Source organism: Neofelis nebulosa, chromosome 1 (assembly GCF_028018385.1).
Source record: "Neofelis nebulosa isolate mNeoNeb1 chromosome 1, mNeoNeb1.pri, whole genome shotgun sequence".
Lineage (NCBI taxonomy): Eukaryota > Metazoa > Chordata > Mammalia > Carnivora > Felidae > Neofelis > Neofelis nebulosa.
Genome location: NC_080782.1, coordinates 238,282,509 through 238,309,191, shown reverse-complemented (window position 1 = coordinate 238,309,191; position 26,683 = coordinate 238,282,509). Strand labels below are relative to the sequence as shown.

At 42.6% G+C, this 26,683-nt stretch overlaps 1 protein-coding gene across 9 annotated transcripts in view; it reads left to right on the top strand.

Annotated features, from left to right (window-relative positions):
* ATP8A2 (ATPase phospholipid transporting 8A2) overlaps nucleotides 1-26,683 on the top strand; it is a 614,836-nt gene that overhangs the window by 574,609 nt on the left and 13,544 nt on the right. The window lies entirely within an intron of this gene.

Genomic DNA, 26,683 nt, shown 5'->3' with positions numbered 1-26,683 from the left:
ATTAACACATTTGTTTTAAGGCCAATTAGTAGTAACAGTGAGAAGATTTTTTTTTTTTAATTTTTTTTTTCAACATTTTTTATTTATTATTTTTGGGACAGAGAGAGACAGAGCATGAACGGGGGAGGGGCAGAGAGAGAGGGAGACACAGAATCGGAAACAGGCTCCAGGCTCCGAGCCATCGGCCCAGAGCCTGACGCGGGGCTCGAACTCACGGACCGCGAGATCGTGACCTGGCTGAAGTCGGACGCTTAACCGACTGCGCCACCCAGGCGCCCCGAGAAGATTTTTTTTTTAATTTTTTTTTTTTTTTTTTTTTTTTTTTTATTTTTTTTATTTTTTTTATTTTTGGGACAGAGAGAGACAGAGCATGAACGGGGGAGGGGCAGAGAGAGAGGGAGACACAGAATCCGAAACAGGCTCCAGGCTCCGAGCCATCAGCCCAGAGCCCGACGCGGGGCTCGAACTCACGGACCGCGAGATCGTGACCTGGCTGAAGTCGGACGCTTAACCGACTGCGCCACCCAGGCGCCCCCCGAGAAGATTTTTAAAATGACAGAAATTTAAAATAAGTTTTATGGAGGACAGATGTCTTATCTTATTTTTTTTTTTTCTACTTTCTTTTGGGTTCTATTGAGAAAAGCCCTGATGTACAAAGAGTAGTTGCCATTCACAGTTAACCATGGGAATCTCAGACTATGTTTTTTTTTGTTGTTGTTCTTGATTATATTTAATGTAATGATATATTTGCTTAATATGTAAAGTAATATAAGTAATATATAAATATATTATTAAATAATTGTGTAATCATTTTTATAATTATTAAATATAAGCATAAATAATATAGAAATAATTTATGTCAATAATATGTTTGCCTACATTTCTTATATACGTATATCATATAAAGAGGCTACTGATGGTTTACATAAGCACTACAGTTCTCTAAACTAGCCTCATCTGATAAAGTGATTGTTCTCTTGTTACGCGACTGACTTATGCAGACAAGAATATGGTCAAGCAATGCACTTGGAACAGAATAGGCTAATTGCCAGTATTGTTTTAGCTATAATGGACACATAATGCTTTTTTTAAAATACCAATATACAATTACAATCTTTCTAATACGTGACCTGTTTATAAGACTGAATGTAAGAAACTTTAATCTGAGATCTTTATAGAAGCAAGTTAATTTGAAAACATTTGCAGCGTTTAATATTAAGGTCTGGTGTGTCTTACATGAAATATTTATAGGTTCTTATTTTATATTCTTAATTTTTTTTTACGTTTCTTTTTGAGAGAGAGAGAGAGAGCACAAGCAGGGGAGGGGAAAACAGAGAGAGAGAGAGAGAGAGAGAGAGAGAGAGAGAAACCCAAGCAGTCTCCTGCATTGTCAGTGCAGAGCTTGATGCAGGGCTTGAACTCATGAATCGTGAGATCATGACCTGAGCCAAAACCAAGCATCAGACACTCAACTGACTGAGCCACCCAGGCATCCCACGTTCTTATTTTAAATGTTTTTACAAATATTCAATGTATAGAGAATGCAACTTAAAAGCTAGTGGTTGAAGGGTAGTAAACAGTACTATAACCTTAAAAGCACTTATTATCCCTGTATTTGAATTGAGTCACAATGTCCAAAAGCATATGTTCAAAAAATTTGAAGACTTTGGTAAGAACATACACTTTAGAGGGGCACCTGGGTGACTCAGTTGGTTGAGCATCCGACTTCAGCTCAGGTCAAGATCTCACAGTTTGTGGGTTCAAGCCCCATATTGGGCTCTGTGCTGACAGTTCAGAGCCTGGAGCCTGCTTCAGATTCTGTGTTTCCTTCTCTCTCTGCCCCTCCCCTGCTCACACTTTGTCTCACTCTGTTTCTCAAAAATAAATAAATGTAAAAAAAAATTTTTTTAAAGAATATACACTTTAGAGAAAGTAAAACACGCATAACTATTTTAATATCACTTACATATCTAGTTGAGGCATATAAAATGAATGGCTTAAATTTTTTTTGGTATTTAAATTAAAAAATATAATTTAAGCAAGAGTTTTACATGCACTCATTTAATTCATTGATAAATATAACCTTTCATCACCACTGAAATAAAAAATTTTCAATTCTGCTGCACATTTCTTTTTTCCAGTTTGTCACAAATAGTTAAGATTCCAGATGGAAAAAATGTTAGATAGTCTAGGTATTTCTAGATTGATAGTTGTTTATTTTTTATTTTTTTTTAAGTTATTTATTCATTTTGAGAGAAAAAAAAAGATCCCAAGCAGGCTCCACACTGATAGTGCAGAGCCCGACTGGGAGCTCTGTCTCACAAATCCTGAGCTGGGACCAGAGCCGAAATCGAGTTGGACGCTCAACCGACTGAGCCACCCAGATGGCCCCCATGGTTGTTTTGTTCATTAAAGCATTGGTATGTCACCCAGACCTTTTGTCATCCTGGCTATATCCTACCTGTTCAGAAAGCATTTGCTTTTCTGAAAAGACCCGAGGGCAGGAACTTGCTGAAGGTGCTTTTGTCACATGTAGACATGCCCATTTTGTCACATGTGGACATGCCCATTGTCCACACTCACACATCTGTTGAAAACTGAACACACAGCCAAGTTGCCACAGGCTGGAGACAGAGCCCTTTACCTGCTTCCCAGGTGACACAGTGTCTCTCACCAGGTGCAGAAGATCAAAGACACTTAGAGCGCTCAGAGCACAGGGGCGTCGTGTGGGATTGTGAGCGAGCTGCTCCCTACCATGTTACTGGACAAATTGGTTGTATTCTTTGACTGGACGTCTACAGATCTTCTCTATGCGGGAGCGTTAGAGACATGTTGGCTTCCCGAAGTAAAACCCAAGTGAGCTTTTTGTTCGATAACCCAGAGAAATGCTGCAGCCACAGGTTTCTGCTCCATTTTGGCCACCGCTCCTTTGTGTCCACAGACCACACGGGCCTGGGTCAACCGGCTGAAGACCACGTTGCTACTGTTCCTCAAAGCTTTTCACGTTAGTTTCTTCGGTACGTGGAAATGAAAATACATGCATAGCCTCGACAACCATTGATTTGTATGTGTTCTCTTTTGTTGAGGAATGTCTAGGGGAAGAGTGCACTGTGTCTCATTCTGGATAAAGAATTTTCCTGAGGATCTTCAGGGACTTTTTTTCCATTAAGCCCAGCAGACATCCTCATTTATGTACTTCAGATACTCGGTTCTTATTGTTCCTTAGGTGACTTTTTCTTCTTCTTCCTTTTTATGTAGTATTCTCCGAGGACATAACCACACCATTCCATCAAGTTTACTTCATTGTTCTGTCACTGCTGGATTCCTTGCATTAATTTCTTTCTTGAACACGCCAGCTTATACTTAAACCACGCATACATCTCCCGTTTTCTGACTTTAGTTCTTTTATAGCTCTGTTGGAACATGTCCAACGTATGACATCATTAGAAATGCTGCGTAGGCTCTGAGATGGACCTTCTGTTTATCGCCTTGATTTTCTGTGCTGCCATTCACGTGTGTATATCGTGTGTGTGTGTGTGTGTGTGTGCGTGCGTGCGCACAGCACATCTCATCTGCTACCATTTGCAACAACAAAAGAACATCTACCATTTACAAGAACAACAACAACAAAAATGAAGTTACAACAAAAGAAAAACCTGATCATTGAATTTATAGTCGATTTTTGTCATTTGTTCTCCCCAGACTGTGTCCACCCATCTGTGAGCAGGACAGGACATGATGGCACCTCTCATTTTTTCCTTCTATAAGCCATTACCCATTCACATCCAATCTCATCCAAACATTTTGCACAAAAATGCCGACAAGTAGTTTCATGGCTTTTTTTAATGTCTGTGAGTGGGTATATCCTGTTGTTGAAGGTCATGTTGTAAGAGCAGATTTCTCTGACGGAACCTTGTCTTCTCAGAACCTTCTCTGATAGAACCTCCTTCTAGTCTTCAGGGGTCAGCCTGGATAAAAGTGGAGCTTCTGGTAACTTTCCACACCCGGTTTCTCGTACACGTTCGCTCACTCAGAGATGCCAATATTGTCATCCTTTGTGGTGATGCTAATCCAGGCAAGAGCACGTATTGAGCCGTGTGTTTTGCCAGAGATCATGCTAGGTGATGAAGAAACAGGAAAAGAGTAAAGTGATGATGTCAGATGGGCAGGTAGAGAATGGGAATACAGTGTGAAAAGTGTTTTAAGAGGGTATTGGAGAGACTGAGAGAGCCCAGTGCAAGTTAGAATTTGTTAGCAGGGGGCAAAGCAGGGGAAGGGGATTTTGGCTGTAGAGAAAAACTCTGCAGAGTTCTCCAGGCACAATGAAAAGGTTAGTGTGATGGGCCAGGAGTCCACGTGGTGGTGAAAGTTTAGGTTGGATAAGTAGGTAGGGACCAAATTACATGACCTATGATGAGGCTGGGGTTTTATTCTATAAGCCACAGGGAGCCATTAAAAGCCTCACTAATTAGAAATAGCTGTAGAATGAGGGGCGCCTGGGTGGCTCAGTCGGTTAAGCATCCGACTTCGGCTCAGGTCATGATCTCACGGTTCGTGGGTTCCAGCCCCGTGTCAAGCTCTGTGCTGACAGCTCAGAGCCTGGAGCCTGTTTCGGATTCTGTATCTCCCTCTCTCCCTGCTCCTCCCCTGCTTGTGCTCTCTCTCTCTCTCTCTCTCTCTCTCTCTCTCTCAAAAATAAACAAACATCCAAAAAAATTTAGATATAGCTATAGGCTGAGATCTCATGAGTGGCGAATATTAAACAGAATCACTTGGCCTTTCTTCACCAAGATCTCTACAGTTTGCCCATGCAAAAGCAAGTGTAGATGACTCCAGAATGTCTCTGTCATGCAAGGTTGTACCAGGACATGCCTATTTAATCCCCTGCTCTAAAACGATTTACGTTATAGGAAGGTTTTCTTACAGTGGTTTCACACCCTTTCTGAGGAGAGAGAAAAATTGTAGGTTACTACCTGCTTGACACATAAGCAGTAAGCAACCAAATATGCAAACGTAGGGTAATGCCCCCTTGGGCTGACCTCCAGCCCTGGGGACTTCATGACTCTCCTAATGTGAAGAATGCAGTTTCTCACATAAAGCCTAATGGGTAGCTATTCATGTAACACATATGTTACACATTCATAGAACATATATATTACATGGTCATATAACATACATGTTATACGTTCATATGACATTATGTCCCATGTTCATATGACATACACGTTCTACGTTCATATGACGTAACAGTTATAAATAATTTATGCTGATTACAAGAATAGACAAAATGGTAAAACCTAGATTACTGTTATGAATTATATCCAAAAACTATACCTATATCCCAAAACAATAACTATATGCAAAAATAACTGCTAGGTGTACCTCAGGGTCACGAGGCCAAGAATAAATAGCCAAGTCCCATCTCCTCCTCTTCATACTTTTTCAACTTACTCTCCCTGTCGCTCTCCCAGGCATACATTCTTGGTTCCTCAAAGTCTGTCCTTGGGCCAGTGGCTTGTCATTGTTTTGGAACAAGAAATCTTGTATCAGTAGAGACTGCCTCCAGTTGCAAATGACAGAGGCCCCCGTTCAAACCACCTTCCAGGTCTTGAGAAGTCCCGGCTGGTACAATTTGAACATCCCGCTGGAGGGCAGTCATGGCTGATGGATCCCTGGCCAGGAATGTCACCAGGACCCAGAGTCTTTCCACTTTGCTCCAATACTTCATACTAAGTCTGCTCCAGCCCCTGACATGATCACAGGGAGATCACCCCACATGAAGCTTGTTCACAACCATTGAAAGGAGAGTTTGCCCCTGACAAATAGTTCACGAGTTTCTGTTTTTCTGGAAGGGGCCATCCTGCACCAATCCCTACAGTCAGGGAAATGCCATGGTGGATGCTTGAGGTCTGGATTACCAGCATCCATCCATGTAGGAATGTAGGAACTCCATGTAGGAGTGCTCCTCAACAAGGGAGGAAAGAAAAGGATGTTGGTGGGGACGTTACATGCAACTTACATACATACATACATTACAGGCCTCTGAGAATCTGATGAAAGCATGGCTTGTCTCTCTACATGTCAATTTTGCATTAGATTTTTAGGGGATTCACTCACCTCCTAAAGACGGTCATTCTTTATCTCAGAGAAATTACATCACTTCCAGAGCAGAGACGCATGTTTCTCTTAGATTTTCGCATTCTCCTGTACTCTGTATCCATTCTGGAAGTGCACCATCTAACACTGGAGGTCAACTGTGGTTTTTATTTGCTGTTTCATAATTTTTACGGATGACCCGGAGACAGGTCAAGTAATAAGATGTGAGCGATTAATTGCAAACATCCAATTCATTCTTTAAATCCATAACCCAAGGTTTTTTTCCATTGGGAAAGAAAAGGAAAATGTGGGGGCGCCTGGGTGGCGCAGTCGGTTAAGCGTCCGACTTCAGCCAGGTCACGATCTCGCGGTCCGTGAGTTCGAGCCCCGCGTCAGGCTCTGGGCTGATGGCTCGGAGCCTGGAGCCTGTTTCCGATTCTGTGTCTCCCTCTCTCTCTGCCCCTCCCCCGTTCATGCTCTGTCTCTCTCTGTCCCAAAAATAAATAAAAAATGTTAAAAAAAAAAAAAAAAAAAAGAAAAAAAAAAAAAAAAAGAAAAGGAAAATGTGTTCTCCCTGCCCTGTGCCCCACCTGTTTTATTTTCTACCACATCTTTCCTAATGCTATCCCAACATCAGCTGCAATGAATCTTTCCACAGACTGGTAGGAACCAAGAGTAAGGTAATCGGCCAGACCTGTCAGAACAGCCTCACGCTGTGGGATCCGGGTGAGCCTTTTCAGTGAGAACTCTTCTCCAAACTGGAAAACATGAGCAAGCCGTGCTGTGGACAGCCATCTTATTTTGAAATTTGAAAAGAAAGGGTTTGCCAGGAACACCAGGCAGGTTTCGCAGCTCTTCTGCCTGGAAGAAGCCGAGGACCTGACCTCTGGAGAGCCCCTTGTGCATTGTCTGTCCGTGTGCTTATCAGTAAACCCTGCTTTAAAAGTAATAAAAGAAGACCCTGGCAAAGTTTGCATGGTGCTGCCTCACTCCCCGTGTTCGCCTTGAAGACCCTTCTTTAAAGAAGAGACCAGAGAGGATTTGACGGATTGCCAAGCCCATCCGTGGCCACCGGCCAAGCAGAGTTGGGGGGTCGTATTTCCCAGCTCTCTGCAGCCCAGGCCGTAGGTCTGGTTGTCAATCTGGACAGCCGTCAAATGGCACCAGATAACTAAATGTTCATTTTCCTTTTCTGTTTACCTAAACGATCAGCTCAAAAGTTTTTTAAAAGGCAGCTGTGGTATGGTTCCTGCTTGTTCCACACAGAATTGTTCTGCAGGTGTGGCCTCAACTTGAACAATTTTTGCATACTTGTTCTCAAATGGCTGATTTGAAAACCCACTGTTTGCAGTCACTTCCTGCTGAAGAGTATGGGTTATTTTTTTTTTTTTTTTTTTTGATGAAGCAGACATTTTTTTCAAGAACTACTTTAAGATACTTAGCCTTGGGGCGCCTGGGTGGCGCAGTCGGTTAAGCGTCCGACTTCAGCCAGGTCACGATCTCGCGGTCCGTGAGTTCGAGCCCCGCGTCAGGCTCTGGGCTGATGGCTCGGAGCCTGGAGCCTGTTTCCGATTCTGTGTCTCCCTCTCTCTCTGCCCCTCCCCCGTTCATGCTCTGTCTCTCTGTCCCAAAAAAAAAAAAAAAAAAAAAAAAAAAAAAAAAAAGTTGAAAAAAGAAAAAGAAAAAAAAAGATACTTAGCCTGACTACTTGGCCACAGGAAACAAAGTTGTTAGTGTCCATACAGGATTATGGAAAATGGGATTCTAGTTCCAAATCCAAAGCAACTCAGCTAGTTGATGGAGACCTGACACAGGTTAGTGACCGAGGAGGGCCCAGCGGAACCCCCTGCACGTCCAGCCCTGGCTAAGTGTGGGCCTCAGCCTCAGAGGGCAATGTTGACCGCCTGTCCTGCGGTGTCCTGTGACTTAGATGCCGTCTCTGCCCTGAGAGAGAAGACCCTGGGCCCCAGCACTTCTGCACACAGAGCTGGGAAAAGGCCTTGACTCACAAATGGTAAGATATGGCAGCCACACACGGGGAGGAAGCGTTAGACCCCATGCTACCTCCTAGTTCCAACACGTCCGTTGGGAAAGGAAAGGGAGCTCAAATGACTTTTTTCGGGGGCTTTGAGTCTACCTAGGACTTAACTGATAATACTATGTTCTCCATGTGGGAGGAGGTGGAAGAAAGAGGAAAATACTTCCAAATGTTGGTTGTGGCCTGGCTGGATTCCAGAGTACTGGCGATCGTGGGTTCATTCACCCCTTCATAACATCTTCCTTGCGCACACCCCGACCTTGTTCCAGAATGGACTTTAAGCAGCTCAAAAACATGAATTGAGCGTTACAGTGTAAAAGGTAATTTGTTGAAGGCCTGTAACTCTCTCCATGGGCTGGGCCGAACTTTGAGTGACTCACCCCTGGTCTGAAGTCCTATAAACAAATCCCCTAGGCTGAGATCTGCAAATTTTCCTCTATGTAATTCTCATAAAGAGAGTTTATTGTATTCCCCACCAATCGGGCCGTGCATTTTCCCAGGGAGACAGTACAATGCAGGCACCTGTATGGGCCGTCAGACTCCTGTGAACTCTGGGGGGAACACAGAGGTCAGGCTATGCCAGGCACCTTGATCCCTCATTATCTTTAATTAGTGTTTAGGAGGTTAATCGGGAGTGAAGCTTATCTTTTGTTACTTCAACAATTGAGTCAAGGGGGCACTATGGCCAAATTCGAATTGTTTGGGTTCTTATTTGAATTTGTAAAGTCAGACGTTTATTGCCCAGACCCGTGCCTTGGAGAGGTGCTGGAAGAGAAACAAGGGTACAGGAATAGTTATTTTTATTGTAATTAATTTGCAGCTTAATAGACCTACTAGAAAGTTTGCTATTTGAAAAGAAAATAACATTCATGAGCGTTCTCAGTGGTTTCAGACTTGACCCAAATCTTCTTAAGCTCAAATAGGCAAATTTGCTTCATTTTACATATAAAGGCAAGCTCACATTCAAGGAATTTAATTGATTAAAATACTATTAAGTCATTACTCCCATGTCTCCCCTTCCTGTAGTAGATGCTCTGTCAAATCATATTTTCAATATTTTCATGGTAGAGCTAACTTTACTCTCAGGAAATTGTATGTCAGCCCAATAGGCTTCATTGTTCACAAACTGTCCTTAATCCTGGTTTAAATTTTCCTCTGCTTCTCTCCAGCACCCTGTGCTGTTTCTCTGCAGTTATTATCCATAAGCATCAAGCACTTTAAAAATAATCGTTGCCTTTGTATAAATACTCTTTTCACCCTCCCACGTTCTTTTCTTCCTTCCTTTGCCACATTCACATACTTGCCCCTTGTTGCAAGATAAACTGAGGCAAGTTAAGAATTGCAAGATTGTTGCATGAGCAACAATCAAATAGAATCAGAAGCAACAGACCAGAAGTGGCTAGGAGCTCTCTGCTAGGGGGAAGGAGCTCAGGGAGAGATTTCATAGAGAAAAGGCAACAGCAAATGAAGGAGATTATTGATTGGCTATCGCTTAAAGCCTGGTCAGGTTTGTGATTGGTTGTCCTTAGGCGTCAGTTTCATAACCGTGAGGTATTTACAAGCTTGGATTTTGGTTCGCCTGTGTGCGCCACCGTGGCATTAAAACCGCATCGGTCTGAGGGCTTCCTTGTTTAATTAATTTAACACCCTTAAATGAAGGCCATTGTTTTCAGGCTTCACGGGAGGGTGAACTTTGGACCTGCGCTGAAGTGCACGGTTTCCATTGCACAAGAAAGCAACCCTTAGCCAATGTGTACGCCTGCCTGAGAAGGGTCGGCCCTTCTTTGGCGAAGTTAGAAGGTAGGCTTGGGAGTCCTGTGGCCCTGGAAACTCTCTTCTTCACAAAGAAGCTCCGTGTGATGAGACCCTGGGAGGTCACACCAGCTCCTCCCTTCCTCCAGGACGAGGATGTGCTTGCTCGGCCTTTGGAAGGAGGAAGACGAAGGGCCCCGTGGGCTTGCCATCCCTTCATTTCTTCAATCCTTCCACGTATAGCCCTTGAGTATCTTCCTTGTACTCGGCACTGTTTTTGGTGCCGGGCATATAACCGTGAATGAAAAACATCGAACTGACCCTCCTAGAACGTACCTTCTGGTGGGGAACAGAAAGGAAACACAAACTCTGTGGTGAAAAGTGAGACAAAGCAAGCTAAACCAAGGTACAGATTTGGAGAGAGAGGAGGCGGGGAGGTTATACAGCAAGCCGCTCTACGGAGAGAGCCACCCACCGTGGGAAGGACATCCCAGACAGCCAGCCAAGTGCAAAGACCCTGACGTGGGAAACTAGTTAGTGTTCCCGGAATCGCGAGAAAGGCCATGTGGCTGGAGCGGAGGGGGGGAGGGGGAGCCTAGTGGGGGATTGGGTTTGAGAGGAAGCCAGGGTTTTGCGTTTGGCGTTTGATTTTGAGCAGGGAGACGGCATGGTCCGGTGGATACAAGTAGAACCTTAACAGAACTTTGCTCCTGGAAAGCAGCATCTTCCCGACCAGCCCGGTGCTTCACCACGGAGTTGTTTTGCCTTGACCTTTCCCAAATGCCCCGACCAGGAAAGACACAGAGCCTAGACTATTCCTCACTCCGCTACACCCGGGGCTTCTCAACCCACCGCCCAGCCTTTCACCGAGGCCTCTCTGGGTCAGCCAGGTGCCCTGCTAATGTATCTGTTCCTGGCAGCCCCGTGACTCTGACCTGACCTTTTCGTAGGCTCCGACTGGACCACGGCGCTCAGCCTTGTATAAGGGAAACCTCACTACCTCATTGCAAGTCGTGGAATGAGGTAACGGTTTCCATATGTGCTGGGGCTGTCATTCAAATCTGACTTCGCCTGCTCTGCTAATGAGGTCAGACGGCTCTGCCTGTGGTGGACAGCCTCTCCCGGGGGGAGCGCGGCTCCAGGAGACGGATGACAGTCTCCCACCCCCTTTCAAGGAGCTCAGGGAGGCCACGTTTCTTCCCACTGCAAAGAAACACAAAATAAAAGGCCGTGCGTACATTGTTTTGTTTCTTTAAACGTTTTATTTGGGGATAATTGCAGTTTCACATGTGGTTGTAAGAAATAATACAGAGAGCGCCCCCCTCCCCCCTGCCCCTCCCCCTGGTAGCCTTTGCTCACTTTCCCCCAAAGGTGACATCTTGCAAAACTATACAACGGTGTCACGGCCAGGAAACTGACATCGATGCAGTCAAAATAGGAAACATTTTCATCAGCAGCAGGATCCTCCTGTTGTCTTTTTATGGTCATATCTACCTTCTACCCTCTCCTTAGCTCCTGGCAGCCATCAATCCGTCCTCTATTTCCGTAATTTTGCCATTTCAAGACTGTTATATAAATGAGTCCTATCATGTGTAACTCTTGGGACAAAAAAAAAAGCTCCCTTTTTTCACTTAGCATCATTCTCTGGGGACTCATCCGGTTCTTGCGTATTAGCAATGGTTTCCTCCTCTTTCTCGCCGAGTAGTATCTCAGGGCCATGGCCGTGCCACGCTTTGTTCGACCATTCACCTGCTGAAGGATATCTGGGTTTCCAGATTGGGGCCATTATGAATAAAGCTCTGGAAAACATTTGTTTACAGGCTTTTATGTGAACGTACGTCCTCATTTCTCTGGGATAAATGTCCAGGAGTGCAACAGCTGGGTTTTTTAGCAGTTGCATATTTAGGTGGGTTATTTATTTATTTTTTTTTCTTTTTAGAAATGAAAACCATTTCTTGGCTTCCATTCTGTGGGTAGGCAGTTTGGGCTGCACATTAGCTCAGGTTTATCTGATTTTTTTTTTTTTTTTTTACATCAAATGCATAAACTTTACCTTTTTAAATTATATAATTTAGTGGTTTGTAGTATTTTCACAGAGTTGTGATGTGTTTGGTTTTTTAAAGAAATGCCAAACTGTTCTTTCAGAGTGGCCACGGCATTTACATTTCCACGAGCAGTGTCTGAGCGATCCAGTCTTTCCACATCTGTGCCAGCACGTGCTGTCACTGTTTTTTTATGTTTTTTTTAATTTTTTTATGTTGGCCGCTGTGGAAAGTGTGTGGTAATAGCTCCTTGTGGTTTTCATTTGCATTTCCCTAATTGCCAATGGTGCTGAGCCACTTTTCACGTGCTCATTTGCCATCTGTATGTCCTTTCTGACGAAATGTCTCTTCGTACCCTTTGCCCGTTTTCTAATTGGATTCCTTGGGGTTTTCTTCTGTTGAGCTTCAGTAGTTCTTTATATATTCTAGACATTCATCCTTTAAAGATAGGCGGTCGACAAACGTTTTCTCCCACTCTGTAGCTTGTCCTTTCGGCCTCGGGAAGACAGTCTTTCTCAGGGAGAAAAGAAAAAGGTTTTTAATTTTAATAAAGCCCAAATTAATTTTTCTTTATGGATTTTGCTTTTGGTGTTAGGTGCAAGAACTCTGTGCCTAGTCCTCAATCCCAAATATACGGTTGTATTTTTTGTAGAGTTTTATAGTTTTGTGTATAGTTTTATATTTTACTCTTAAGTGTGTGATTCATGTTGAGTTAATTTTTGCATAAGGAGACTTCTATAGAGGGTTTGTTTTTCTTTATGTATGCATGGTTGCTCCCGTATCATTTGTTGAAAAGAGTATCTTTCACCGAATTGCTTTTACACCTTTATCAAAAATCAGGTATATTTTTGTGGTCTTTTTCCTGGGTTCTCTATTCTAGTCTATTCTAACCTGTGTAGCTATCCCTCAACCAATGCCACACTGTCTTGATTACCATATCCTAGGTCTTGAAATCAAGTAGACTGATCCCTTCCACTTTATGCAAAATTCTTTTAGCTACTCTAGGTCCTTTGCTTTTCTGTACATTTTTTAGAATAATCTTGTCTATACCTACAAAAAAATCTTGTTGGGATTTTGATAGGAATTGCATTAAACCTATAGATCAATTTGGTAAGAATTAATATTAAATCTAAATATCAATTTGGGAAGAATTAACGTTTTTATTTTTATTTATATTAATATTTATGTTGAGTGTTCCAATCCATGAAAATTACATATCTCTCCAATTATTTAGATCTTTGTTTTGTCAACATTGTGTAATTTTCAGTATATAAGTCCTATACATATTTTGCTACATTTACACCTAAGTATTTCTTTTTTTTTTTGAACAAACATATATGCATCATGTTTTTAATTTCAGGATTCACATGTCTATTTATAGTACATAGAAATTCAATTGATTTCTGTGTGTTGGTCTCATAGCACGCAACCTTGCTGAACTCACTACTTCTGAGAGTTTGATATGTGTCTGTGTGTGTTTATATTTTCTTATCTATATTTATATTTCTTGGGATTTTCTAGACCATCGCATCATCTGCAAATTGGAACATTTTTATTACTTCCTTTCTGATCCATATTCTTTTATTTCCTTTTCTTGCCATATTGCATTGACTATTACTTTCAGCACTATTTGAATAAGAATGTGAGAATGGACAAACTTACCTTGCTTCCTATCTTAGGGGGAAAGTAGCAGTCTTTCATCATAAAGTATGGTGTTAGCTGTGGAGTTTTCGAAGATGCTCTTTGTCAAGTTGGAGAAAATCCCCTTTATTCCTAATTTCCTAAGAGGTTTTGTTTTGTTTTTTAAATCATGAATGGGTGTTGAATCTTGTAAAATATTTTATCTGCAGCAACTGATATGATCATGTGGGGTTTTTTTCCTCTTTAGCTATTAATATGGTGGATTACATTGATTTTTATATATTGAACCAGTTTGCATCCCTGGAATAATGCCCACTTGTTCACGTTGTGTTATTCTTGTCATATATTGCTGAACTGAATTTACTAACATTTAGAAATTTTGCATCTATACTTAGGCGAAATACTGGATTGTGGTTTTCTTTTTTCTTTGTTATATCTTTAAATGGTTTTGATATCAGGATAGTAAGTGAATTAGAAAGAGTCCCCTCCTCTTTGATTTTCTGGGAAAGATTGTGTAGAATTTTTTAAATAATTCTTTAAAAGTTTATTTTCATTTATTTTGAGAGAGAGATAGAAAGCAGGAGAGAGGCAGAGAGAGAGGGAGACAGAATCCCAAGCAGGCTCCATGCTGTCAGCACAGAGCCTAATGCAGGGCTCGAACTCACAAACCGTGAGGTCATGACCTGAGCTGAAATCAAGAGTTGGCCACTGAATTGATTGAGCCACCCAGGTGCCCCAAAGGTTTTGTAGAATTGATGTTAAGTCTTCTTTAAATATATTTGGTAGAATTCTCCAGTGAGAGAATACAGCAGAATTCTCCATTTTATCTTTTGTTTCCTGTTCTGGTTTTCATTTCTCTGTTTTGTTTTTCCTTCCTTCTTGTGGGTTATGTGAATGTTTTTTGGAATTCCATTTTGGGGGTGCCCAGGTAACTCAGTTGCTTTGGCTGAGGTCATGATCTCACGGTTTGTGGATTCAAGCCCAACATCGGGCTCTGTGTTGACAGCTCAGAGCCTGGAGCCTGCTTCAGATTCTGTGTCTCCCTCTCTCTCTGTCCCTCCCCCATGCGCGCGTGCTCTCTCTCTCTCTCAAAATAAAGAAACATTAAAAAATAAAATAAATAGAATTCTATGTTGATTTATCTGTCATATTTTTGAATGTGTCTCACAGTATAGATTTTTTTACTAGTTCTGGGTATTATATATATATATATTATATATATGTATATGTATATGTATGTATAATGTGTATGTATATATATATATATATGTGTACATATATATATATATATATATACATACACACACACACACACACACACACACATAACTAGTCATAGTTTACTGGTGTTGTAATTTTGCCAGTCTGAGTGAAGTCATAACTAAACTAATCATAGTTTACTGGTGGTGTCATTTTACCAGTCTGAGTGAAGTACAGAAACGTTACCTCCTTTTACATTTCTTTACCCACCCCCATTTATAATATGCTTTTCTTAAAAATTTTTCTCTGTATACATTTAGAACCACATCAGACAGTGTATAATTTGTGCTTTAACTTACTCAAATATAATTCAGGGAATTCAAGAGGAAAGGAAAAGCCCATTGCATTTACCCATATTTTTGCTTACCGTGTTCTTTCTTTTTCCCTGATGCCCCAAGATTTCTTTTTTTTATCATTTCCTTTTCATTTCTGAAATTTCCGTTAGCTATTCTTGTAGGGCAGTTCTGATGGTGACAAATTCTCTTAGTTGCTTCCATTTGAGAATGTCTTGATTTCTTCTTTCCTGAAAGATATCTTCACTGAGCGGACAGTTCGTTCCTTTCAACACTTGAAAAATATTATGCCGTTTCTGGTGAGAAGCCCACTGTCGTTCCAACTGGTTTTCCCCTACAGGTAAAGTAGCATTTACCTCGGGCTGCTTTTGAGATCTTTTCTTTGTCCGCAGTTTGAAGAAATTTGAAGAAAGAAATTTAATATAATCTATCTTGGGCTGGATTTTTGGGGGCTTGTCATATTTAGAATTTGTGCAGCTTCTTGAATCTGTAGGTTTATGTCTGTCACTAAATTTGGGAAGTTTTCAGCCTTTGTTTCTTTCAGTGCTTTTTCAACCCCATTCTCCTTCTCCTCTCCTTCTAGGACTCTGAAGACATGCATGTTACTTCTTCTTTTATTCCCACAGGTCCCCGAGACTCCGTTAGTTTTTTCCTCAGTCCATTTGCCTCTGTTATTCAGACTCCATCATTGCCACTGTTCTGTCTCCCTGTTTACAAACTCTTTCTTCCGTCCCCTCCATCCCGCTCTTAAACCCATCCACTAAGTTTTTCTTTGTTATTATATTTTTAAGTTCTAACATTTATAACCAGTTCTCCTTTATGTCTTCTTTTTTGAGGCTTTCTTCTTTTATTTTTCATTTGTTTTACACATATTCCTAACTGCATGTTGAAGCATTTTTATTACGGCTGCTTTAACATCTTTGTCAGATGATACCACTGTCTCTGTCGTCTTGATGTTGCCATCAGTTGATTTTTTTTTTTTTTTACATTCATTTTGACATCTTCCTGGTTCTTGGTATGACATGTCACTTTCAAATGAAACGTAGACATCTTAAGTGTTAAGTGTTCTGATGCTGGATCCTGCCAGGTAGAAGTGCTCTAGACCCCCTACTCGACCTCTGTTGAAGCCTGCTGGGTGGGGATGGGAGTTCCTGCTGTCCGCATGACCTCCACTGACACTGCAAGGGATAGGTGAAGGGTGGGGAGGAGACAGGGGGTATGCCTTTGTTACTCCTGGGCAGGGATGAAAGTCCTGATTCTCTATGAGGCTTCTTCTGACACAACCCCACTGAGAGGAGAAGAAAATGCCTCCTTTCGCTAGGTGGGGCACAGAAGTTCATTCTTCTCATGTTGTCTCTGAAGATACCACAGGGGGCCAGAGGCCTCATTATTGGCTGACAAGGATGAAAGTCCCAGCTCCCTCCTTGATCTCCTCTGTTACCACCTCATAGGACATGCTGTTACAGCCTCATAGGAGTGGAGGTCTAGGCTCCCCACTTGGTCTTTGCTGGCATGGATGGGAGTGAAGCCACAGGTTTTTTTCTGTGGTGTTGGGCTAGAGTAGCATGATCATGGTCTGACAGTTTTTTTTGTCTTGCTAGGCTGCCCCTTTCCTGCTCCTTTGACTAGAGAAAACAGGCTTTTTTCTGGGCTTTTTTGGTTGCACCCATGGGCATTTCTGGGTTGCCAGACTTTTTAGCTCCAAATATGGGATCTGTGTGGCCAGAAGGAAACTGAGATTTCTCATGCCCCGAGGTTCCTAGCTGGTCTTCCTTCCACTTTCATCCAAGTTGCTATTTCAGGTGGAAGGACAGTGGGGTTGCCAGCTCCTGGTTTCTTTCTTCTTGAACTTTCCTTCTAATTTCACTGATTTATTTAAGTTATCACTCCAGTTAGCAGACACAGTGGAAAAGGATCACATGTAATCAGGTTTTGCTTTCAGATCTTTCCAGTGTCCCCTGCCCCTTTTGTTAAAGGCTTCCCAGGCAGCTTTGTCCTTCAGCATGGTTGGCTTACGTGCATCACCTGTGTTCTAACCCAGGTGGTTGTGGACAGACAGATTCCATCTATCTTGAGCCTGCAAATCTGCTGTTGCCTCTTGCAAACTTATTGCTTGATTTAATGCTACACCTCCTTGGAGGGCAAACTTTTCTTTTTGATAGAAAATCACCCAATCCACATCATAGAAGAATGACATTTCGTCCAATACCCCAAACAGCCCCCTGACCCCCACTTTCCAAAACTTTGGACAGAAGAAAATAAGCAACTTGTTAGTATAAGCCTTTCTTCCCTCCAGTTCCCGGTTGTGCTGGTCAGAGGAGACTTGAGACCAGAGAGGACAGGACAGATCTATCCTCTTATTTTTTTAATGGAATTTGTATTAAGTTAATGAACCTTGTGTCCTATCCTGTCCTCAGCCAGACTGTCTTTCAACTCTTCCATGTAATCTGAATTCTTAACAAAATACAACGTCCTGTCTCTGTAAAGGACACGGAGTTGTTTTGTTAAGTTTTGTTTCCGGCAGTGTCATCTAGAATTTGGAGGGGGCTTTCCTCCTCTGGAGGAGAATTGGGATTCTATCATTTGTAGAGAACAATACAGAGGAATTCATCTCAGTTATTATTGGAAATCCCACTGCATCCTAGCCCAGTGTTGGGCATTGTGGACAGATACGGAGACCAAAAAGACCACGAGAATAAGACAGACCAAATCAGTAAATACAGAGGACAAATGCAATTTTTTGTATGTAACCATGTCCTCTGTCCTCAGCCCTGGGTAGGTACTGTGAAAAATGCAGAGACAGTATAAGACTTGGTCCCTGAGAGAACAGACCCTCTGGTTGAACACTCAGAGGATGTGTTGGTGTTTCTGGGAATCACCCCTTAGGGCACCTTCTCACCCCGCCTGTTCTCCCTGGGTTTCTACAGGCTGAGGAATCCAAAGTGGCATCTCTGGCTTGAATCTCTCTAGACCCCAATATCTCATGGCCCCCTAAATGCTCCAAAGGCAACTCAAAGCCTGACATCCAAAATTGGACTCATCGTCTTTCCTACTAAACCCATTCCTCTCCTGCATTTCCAACTGGATGATCAACAAGGAGTTAGCCGTTGTTCAGGATGTAGCTTCAATGTTGATTCTTCTTGAAGGCTTCCTGAACTTCCCCCAAGTTATCACTCCTCAGTTTTAACGCTGCTGAGGCCTGTGTCATCTCCATTCTGGTACTCATCACCTTTGCCATAATATGTGTCTACCCAGAGAGATCACCTCAGAGACTGTGAGCTTCATAAGGACAGGGACGGTGTCATAGGTGGCTTTGTTTCCAGCACTGGATCTCACACACAACAGGTGCAGCATAATTGTTGAAAGAAAAGAAGTCAAGTTTGAAAAGTGGAAAGTGTATGGTTTGGCAGAAAGGAAAAAGGAGAATAATTTACTACCATTTAATGGAACAGGCTTTACAAAGGTCTCCTTGCTCCAGGGTCGTAATTCCTATCTTACTGGAATCTTAGGCTAGAAAACCTATTTTGTTTTTATTCTTGTTATTTTCCCTCATTACACTGGTCTGTTTAACTAAGGCAAAGTTTTTGATCCTACAAAGGCCTAAGTAGGTCTGGAATGCACTTGAGCCTAAAAGGTTCTTAGCTTCTGATGTTCAGATTATAAGGCGTAAAATAAGTTACCAATTGAGGCTATGAAATCTCATTCTCTAGGGCGCCTTAAAAATAGGTTAGAGTTTCAGTAGTCTGATAGATTGGTAGATGTTTAGCCTTACCTGAAGGAAAAGGAACTTTGGACTAGCTGTTTTCTTGAAGAACCTGTCAGATTTATGTTTTGAATGTGGTCCAGCACTAATTTAAAAATAAGTTTCTAAAAATACATATTTGTTTTTGGCTTTGTACGTCAGCTGCAATTCCTAGCAGCTGTAACTACTGACAAGATCTAAAAACAGATTTGCAATTATTTGCTATATTCTCCATGTTCCTGCTCTTTGGCAGTTATGCATGGGTGATTTTTGCAGGAATAGCCTCCTGACAGAAATGTGGACATGAGGGTTTGTTATTCCCCAACATAATGCTTCTCAGCTCCCCGCTCCCTCCCAAACTGTTCAGTTTTTGAGACAGGAGCACACCTCCCCCTCTAGGATATGTCAGCTTCTGAACAGCGCCTGCCTATATGGAGTTGTGTGAGGTTGGGTTTCACCATCATTACTGGGGAGGCACCAAGAACGCACGCTCCGTTGGTAAATTTATGTTTACGTGTACCTCTCCTATCCGTAAGTCTCGGTCAGCGTGCGTGCTTCAGCGAGGACAGGACACCATCAAAGAACACACGTTGACTCCAGGATCCCCCACTGTGGGAGAAGTAAAATGTGAAGATTGCATCATTACCAACAGCTCAGGCAGTGGGAGGGAATTTACTCCCACTCAGGACCTATTCCCTCTCCTTTTTAACTGAAATTTCTTTTTTTTTTTTAAGTTGTGATAAAATTCACACAGTGTGAAATTTACCATTTTAAAGTGTACAGTTCAGTGGCACTTAGGACATTTACAGTGTTGTGCAACCATCACCACTGTCTACTTCTAGAACGCTTCCACCTCCCCAAAGGAAACCTTATGTGGTTTAAGCAGTCATGCCCCATTTCGCTCCCCTGCCTACCCACCCGATACTCTCCGGCAACCAATACTCTACTTTCTGTTTACATACTGGTCTATTCTGGACATCTCATATAGTCATGCAATACATGGCCTTGTGGGCTTGACTTCTTTCAATTACCATAATGTCTTCAAGCCTTATCCCTGTGGCAGTATGTCCCTCCGCACTCGATTCCCTTCCGTGGCTGAGTAATAGTCCACTGTATGGAATATACAACGTTTTGTTTCCATTCATCAGTTGATAGACATCTGGATTGTTTCCATCTTTTGGCTGTTGTGAATAATGCTACTGTAGATATGGGTGTACAGGTATCTGTTTAAGACCATTTCCATTTCCTTGTTTTGAAAGTATATGTTGGAGTGGAATGGCTGTGTGATGCAGTCTTCTGTGTGGAACTTCAGTGGCTGCACCATTTTATAATCTCACCAGTAACGTGCTAGGGTTCCAACTTCTCCACACCCTCTCCAAAACATGGTGCTTTCTGTTTGTTTGCTTGCTTGCTTGCTTGTTTTATAATTACAGCCATCCTAGTAGATATTAAGTGCTATCCCTTTGTGGTTTTGACTTGTATTTCCCTAATGACTAATGATGTTGAGTATCTTTTCATACATATGCTTTTGGCCATTGTATTTAGTCTTTGGATAAATGTCTTTTGGGGCGCCTGGGTGGCGCAGTCGGTTAAGCGTCCGACTTCAGCCAGGTCACGATCTCGCGGTCCGTGAGTTCGAGCCCCGCGTCAGGCTCTGGGCTGATGGCTCGGAGCCTGAAGCCTGCTTCCGATTCTGTGTCTCCCTCTCTCTCTGCCCCTCCCCCGTTCATGCTTTGTCTCTCTCTGTCCCAAAAATAAATTAAAAACGTTGAAAAAAAATATTAAAAAAAAAATGTCTTTTGAAGTCCTTTGCCCATTTTGTAACTGGGTTGTTTGTCTTTTTTGTTGTTGAGTTTTGGGGATTATTGATATATTCTGGATACTAGACCCTCATCAGATATGTGATTTGTAAATACTTTCTCTCATTTGGAGTTTCCTTTTGACTTTCTTGATAATGTCCTTTGATGACCAAAAAGATTTTAATTTTGATGAAGTCCAATTTATTTTTCCTTTTGTTGTCTGTGCTTTGGGTTCATATCTATGAAACCATTGCCAAATCCCAGGTCATAAAGATTTACTCTTGTGTTTTCTTTAAGGAATATATATAGTTTTAACTCTTATATGTAAGTCTTTGATCTGTTTTTAGTTCACTTTTGTGTATGATTGCAGGTAAGGGCCCAACTTCATCCTTTTGATGTAGAAATTCAGTTGTTCTAACACCATTTGCTGAACAGACTATTCTCTCCTCATTAAATGGTCTTGGTAACTTAGCCAAAAATCTGGGCTCTTAATTACATCACACTGATTTATGTGTCTATCTTTATGCCAGTGCCACACTGCTTTTATTACCATAGCTTTAAAATGTTCTTATGTTTTATTTATTTTTGAGAGAGAGACAGAGACAGAGCATGAGTGGGGGAGGGGCAGAGAGAGAGAGAGACACACACAGAATCTGAAACAGGCTCCAGGCTCTGAGCTGTCAGCACAGAGCACAACGCGGGGCTTGAACTCGGAAACGAGCTCATGACCTAGGCTGAAGTCTGACGCTTAACCACCTGAGCCACGCAGGCACCCCACTGTAGCTTTATGTTAAGTTTTAAAATCAGGAAGTGTGAGTCCCATAATTTTTTTTTCAAGATTATTTTGGCAATTTGGGGTCCCTGTGGATCTTAGGACAATTTTTTCCATTTCTGCAAAAAAGACTGTTGGAATTTTGCCTGTTTTGATTAGAACTTCCAACAAATTCATCAGATAGAAGTGGTGAATGCAGGCTTCCTTTGTTTTGTTCCCGGTCATAGAGAGCTAGGTTTCAGTCTTTCACCATTGAATATGATGTTAGCTGTGGGTCTTTCATAAATGAAAAGGACTTTATGTGTTGTGTTGAGGAATTTCCCTTCTGTTCTCAGTTGCTGAGTAATTTTTTTATGAAAGGGTGTTGGTTTTGTCACATGCTCTGTCTGCACCAATTGAGATGATCACATGATATTTTTCCTTCATTGTATTAATGTATGGTGTATTGATTGATTTTTGTATGTTGAACCAGCCTTGCATTCCTGGGATAAATCCCATTTGATCATGGTGTGTAATCCTTTTATTACACTACTAGATTTAGTTTGCCAGAGTTTTCTTGAAGATTCTCTCTCCTTTTTTAAACCAAGATCTCATAGATATAAATTGTCTTTCCTTGTACTAATTTGTACTTCGTTTTTCTTTTCTTCCCATTATTCAAAATTAACCAAATATTTGGTTGTGTTTCCTTCACCTTTTTTCCAATGTCTTTGTGAGTATATAGCTTCCAAAATATGCATAGATGATAGAATACCATAAAGGGCAAATGTTATTATCATCCCTTTCTATCTTGAGTTTTTTCAGCATTATTGTTCAGCATTTTTTTCAGGTTTATTTATTTACGTGAGACAGTGTGAGTGGGGAAGGGGCAGAGAGAGAGGGAGAGAGAAGCAAGCTCCATGCTGCCAACACAGAGCCTGATGTGGGGCTCCAACCCACAAAACTGAGATCATGACCTGAGCCAAAACCAAGAGTCGGACGCTTAACCAACTGAGCCACCCAGGTGCCCTTTCCTGAGAAGTTTTAATAATTGTCAGTAATAGTGCTTTTTTTTTCTGCAAAGAAGAAAATGGGAAATTGGGAAAGTACTATTACTTGGCATTTCAACTTTGGAGCACGTAGAGAAGCCAGTGGCTCAAACATCTCCACTAGAGTGTTTTATGAGCTCTCAGACCCTTTTCATCACCTAAACCTTTGTCAAATCTGCCACTTTAAGGGTCTCCAGAAAAGGTGTTTCTGAGGATAGCAAAGCTTGAGAAAGAACAGTTCTGTGATCATGTTTTGTAGCCATAATGTTTTCCAGTAATTGGGTCAGGGGAATATAAATGATTCACAGAAACCAGATAAAGTCAATATGGTAGACTGAGCTGACTCAGGACTTTTCCAGATGCATAGAAATGCTCAGTGAAATATGAACAAAGAAAGGCTTTTAATACATAATCAACTTCAAATGGAACACATAAACCTAGGTGCCAAAATGGAGAGACACAAAAGCCAGTAGGCCAAGAGGGAGATAAAGCTGAAGAGGGGGTATCAGACTGCATGAAAGGCTCAGGGACTGAAGGTGCAGAGATTAATATAGGGAAAGGAGAGGGGCGCCTGGGTGGCGCAGTCGGTTGAGCGTCCGACTTCAGCCAGGTCACGATCTCGCGGTCCGTGAGTTCGAGCCCCGCGTCAGGCTCTGGGCTGATGGCTCGGAGCCTGGAGCCTGTTTCTGATTCTGTGTCTCCCTCTCTCTCTGCCCCTCCCCCGTTCATGCTCTGTCTCTCTCTGTCCCAAAAATAAATAAAAAATGTTGAAAAAAAAAATTTAAAAAAAAAAAAAATATATATATAGGGAAAGGAGATAAAACCTCAGTCCCAAGTGAGATAGAACTCAACGCATAAAGCTACAGATTTTGTAGGGCTGCTATTTTAATGAAACAGAAACGAGAAACATTTTACTCACTAGATTGACAAAGCAGCAATGGGGAAGACAGAATTACCCACCAGAAACTGGAAGCCCATGCTTATGTATGAGGTCCAGTTTTAGACTCTTCCCAATGCTATGGGAACTAAGCTAAGCTAATATAAAAATTGATGCAACCCACAGGACCCTGGCAGAGGCAAAAGAAAATCATTCTGAAGCATGACTTCGTAACTAGAGCACACACAGTAAATGAACCACAGTGACGGTGGGTCATGGAATACTGCAGACATTTATTGGCTCTCCACACCCCCAGGAACTGGATATGCAAGGAATGTCTGAACAAACCTATAAAATACTGGGGAAAGAAGATGTGGAAAGAGTAAAATAGTGTGTGAGAACAGGTGGATCTAGAAGATAAATAAACTCTTGTAGACATGAGAAGGGTTCTAATTTCAATTAAAGCATGCCAGTCAGTTTAATGATAGTTCAGGTAAAACCAAAGAAAGAAAGGAAATGGAAAACGTAGAGGAGACATAGAGATGTGGAAGATAGGATTATATATATAAGAAGATCCTGGATAAGAAAAAAACAGAGAACTGGGGACAGGCAGGATTCAAAGTGTTTTCCATACATGAAGATAAACTTCTGAGTTGTAGTGACTTTCCAGGTCTCAGCAGCTGAGCAGATTTAAAAACACATTTGGGCGCCCGGACGGCTCAGTCGGTTAAGCTTCGGACTCTTGATTTCGGCTCAGGTCATGATCTCCCAGTTCGTGAGTTCGAGCCCTGCATGGGGCTCTATGCTGTTGGTGTGGAGCCCGCTTGGGATGCTCTCTCTCTCCCTCTCTGCCCCTCCCCCACTCACATGCTCTCTCGCACTCTCTCAAAATATTTTGGAAAACACAAATAAATCTACATCTAGTCGTACTAAGTGTCGTAACAAAACTGCAGAACACCAAGGACAGAGTAATTATAAAAGTATCTAGAAGGAAAAAGACTATCTGCAAAGAACTGGTCCTCTAAATGAGTAGATAATTAAAAAGAATGTAAGAAAGGAGAAAGGGAGTGAAGAAAAATGTGATACATGAGAAGCCGAAAATAAATGACCCTCCTTAGATATATTTTAAAACATGACGAAGTGTTAGTTGTGATGCATATATACGTAAAACAAAAGTACGAAATAGAGATGTAAGACTATTTCTGATTTATTATAAGAGAGGGGGAATAATGGGGTCTGGGAGGAGGGCAACGGACTTTGTATTTGAAATTTTATTCTTTTGTTCACATTTGAAGTAGGGGCGCCTGGCTGGCTCAGTTGGAGGAGCATGTGACTCTTGGATCTCAGGGAGTGAGTTCGAGCCCCACATTGGGTGTGGAGATTACTAAAAAAATAAACAAACTTAAAAAATGTTTTTTGAAGTCATTCTCACAACTAGGACAGGACTTGGTGCAGGAGTGCAAATGAGGTACCACGTCTGAGTATGTGAAAGTCGTAAGTCAAGCTAACAAATAGCCATATACCTTGACTAATATACCTTCATAAAGACTGTGGTGTTTTGTGATTCCCAGATTCTCTGGAGTTTTGGAGCCAGAAAGTCGTGGCATGGGGAAGAGTTTGCTGCCCTGTGCCCTCCCCCCACCCTCCCAACCCCAGCTCGGTCCCGCACTCAAGGGGATTTACTTACACGCATGAGTTTGGGCATCACTATCCATCCGATGCAAAAACCCACCCATTGGCCACCCACAGACCTAGGAGTGTGAATGCTGGCTCTAAGGTCTGCTTTTAGGAGGATAGTTTGGCCTTGGGTGCCAGCTTGGAGAGGTGTCACTCAACAGGAACTTCTGGGGTCCCAAACACCTGGGGTGGAGGGCAGGCGTGGACTCTGGGTGGACATGCCCCACTGGCCCTATGGACCCTTCACCACGTGGAAGGAAGGGCTGCAGGACAGAGTGGGTCCCTCTAAAACAAGGGGTCAAGCGGTCAAGCAGAGGAGCTCCATTTTCTAAAGCTGAGCCGGTGGGTGGACATTCACCGTACTAGTAGTCCCTATGTGTTTGGAGTGTCTTGTTATAAAGAGAGCGAGAAGAATGCACCATTTCACAAGGGAAATAGGGACATCTGTCGAGCCCAAAGGCAGGGGCAGGAACACTGCCAGCAGAGCATCCTGTGACCTTTGTATTTGCTACAGCTGAGTCTGTTTCCTCACCTGCCCAGGCAGAGACTGGGATGTGTGACTTCCCACTTGCATGGTCCTGTGAAGTTCTCATTCGCCCCATCACTAGGCAGCACCTTCCACGGAGGAATCCTGGCCAGTGCTGGGTCACACAGGGAGGACGGCCCTTCATTTCCTCCCCCACGTCGTAAAAGCAGCCAGCACAGGGAGCACTCATAGGCTCCTCCTCGTGTATCTGCTCCTCTCTGCCTTGTCCGGGCTGTTGCCCAGCAGAGCCCAGTGAAATTAATTTGGCCCGTGGAAGAAAAGGCCATGAGAGAACGGAAAGCCGGTGCCAAGGGATAGGAAAGGTGTTTTTCCTCATCAGCCATCATGCACTTTGCCAAGCTTAGCTAGCCGAGGCTCACCTCCAATTGGTGATGAACAAACATCATCCTTTCAACTGACGTAATCAGAAAGCGTTCTCTTCTGGAAACTCAAGTGCAAAAGGAACTTCAGCTCAGAGAACTACTGAGAATACCTTGGGCCCCACTCCTCCTTCAAGGCCCTTGAGTTGCTGTGAGGTCGACTCCTGTCAGGAGACCGTGGTCTTCAGGCTCGAGGCTCACAGACGTGGGATGGGGGGGATGTACTCGGACGGCCCGTGGCCGCAGCTCCTCAAACAACTTCTGTGCCCTCACATTCCCACAAACGGCAGATCGGGGCGTATTTGTTTGCTAGGGTTGCCATCACAAAGTACCACAGACTGGGTGACTTAGCAGAAATTTGTTTTCTCACTTCTGGAGGCCGGAAGTCCAAGATCAAGGTGTTGGCAGTGTTGGCTCCTTCTGAGGTCTCTCCCACTGGCTGGTAGATAGATGGCTGTCTTCCTTGTCTTCGGATGGTCTTCCTTCTGTGTGTCTGGGTCCTAATCTCCTCTCCTTAAGAGGACACCAGTCATGCTGGATTAAGCCCACCCTAGCGACCTCATTTAACTTAATCGCCTCTTTACAGACCCTGTCTCCAAATACAGTCCCATTCCGAGATTACTGGGGGTTAGGATTTCAATGTAAGAATGTGGGGGGATCGCAGTTCAGCCCATATCAGAGGGCATTGGCAAACTCCCACACACCAGGAACCTCCTGGGGCAAGCAAAGTGACCTCGTAATGGTGAGAAATCAAAGCCCTTTG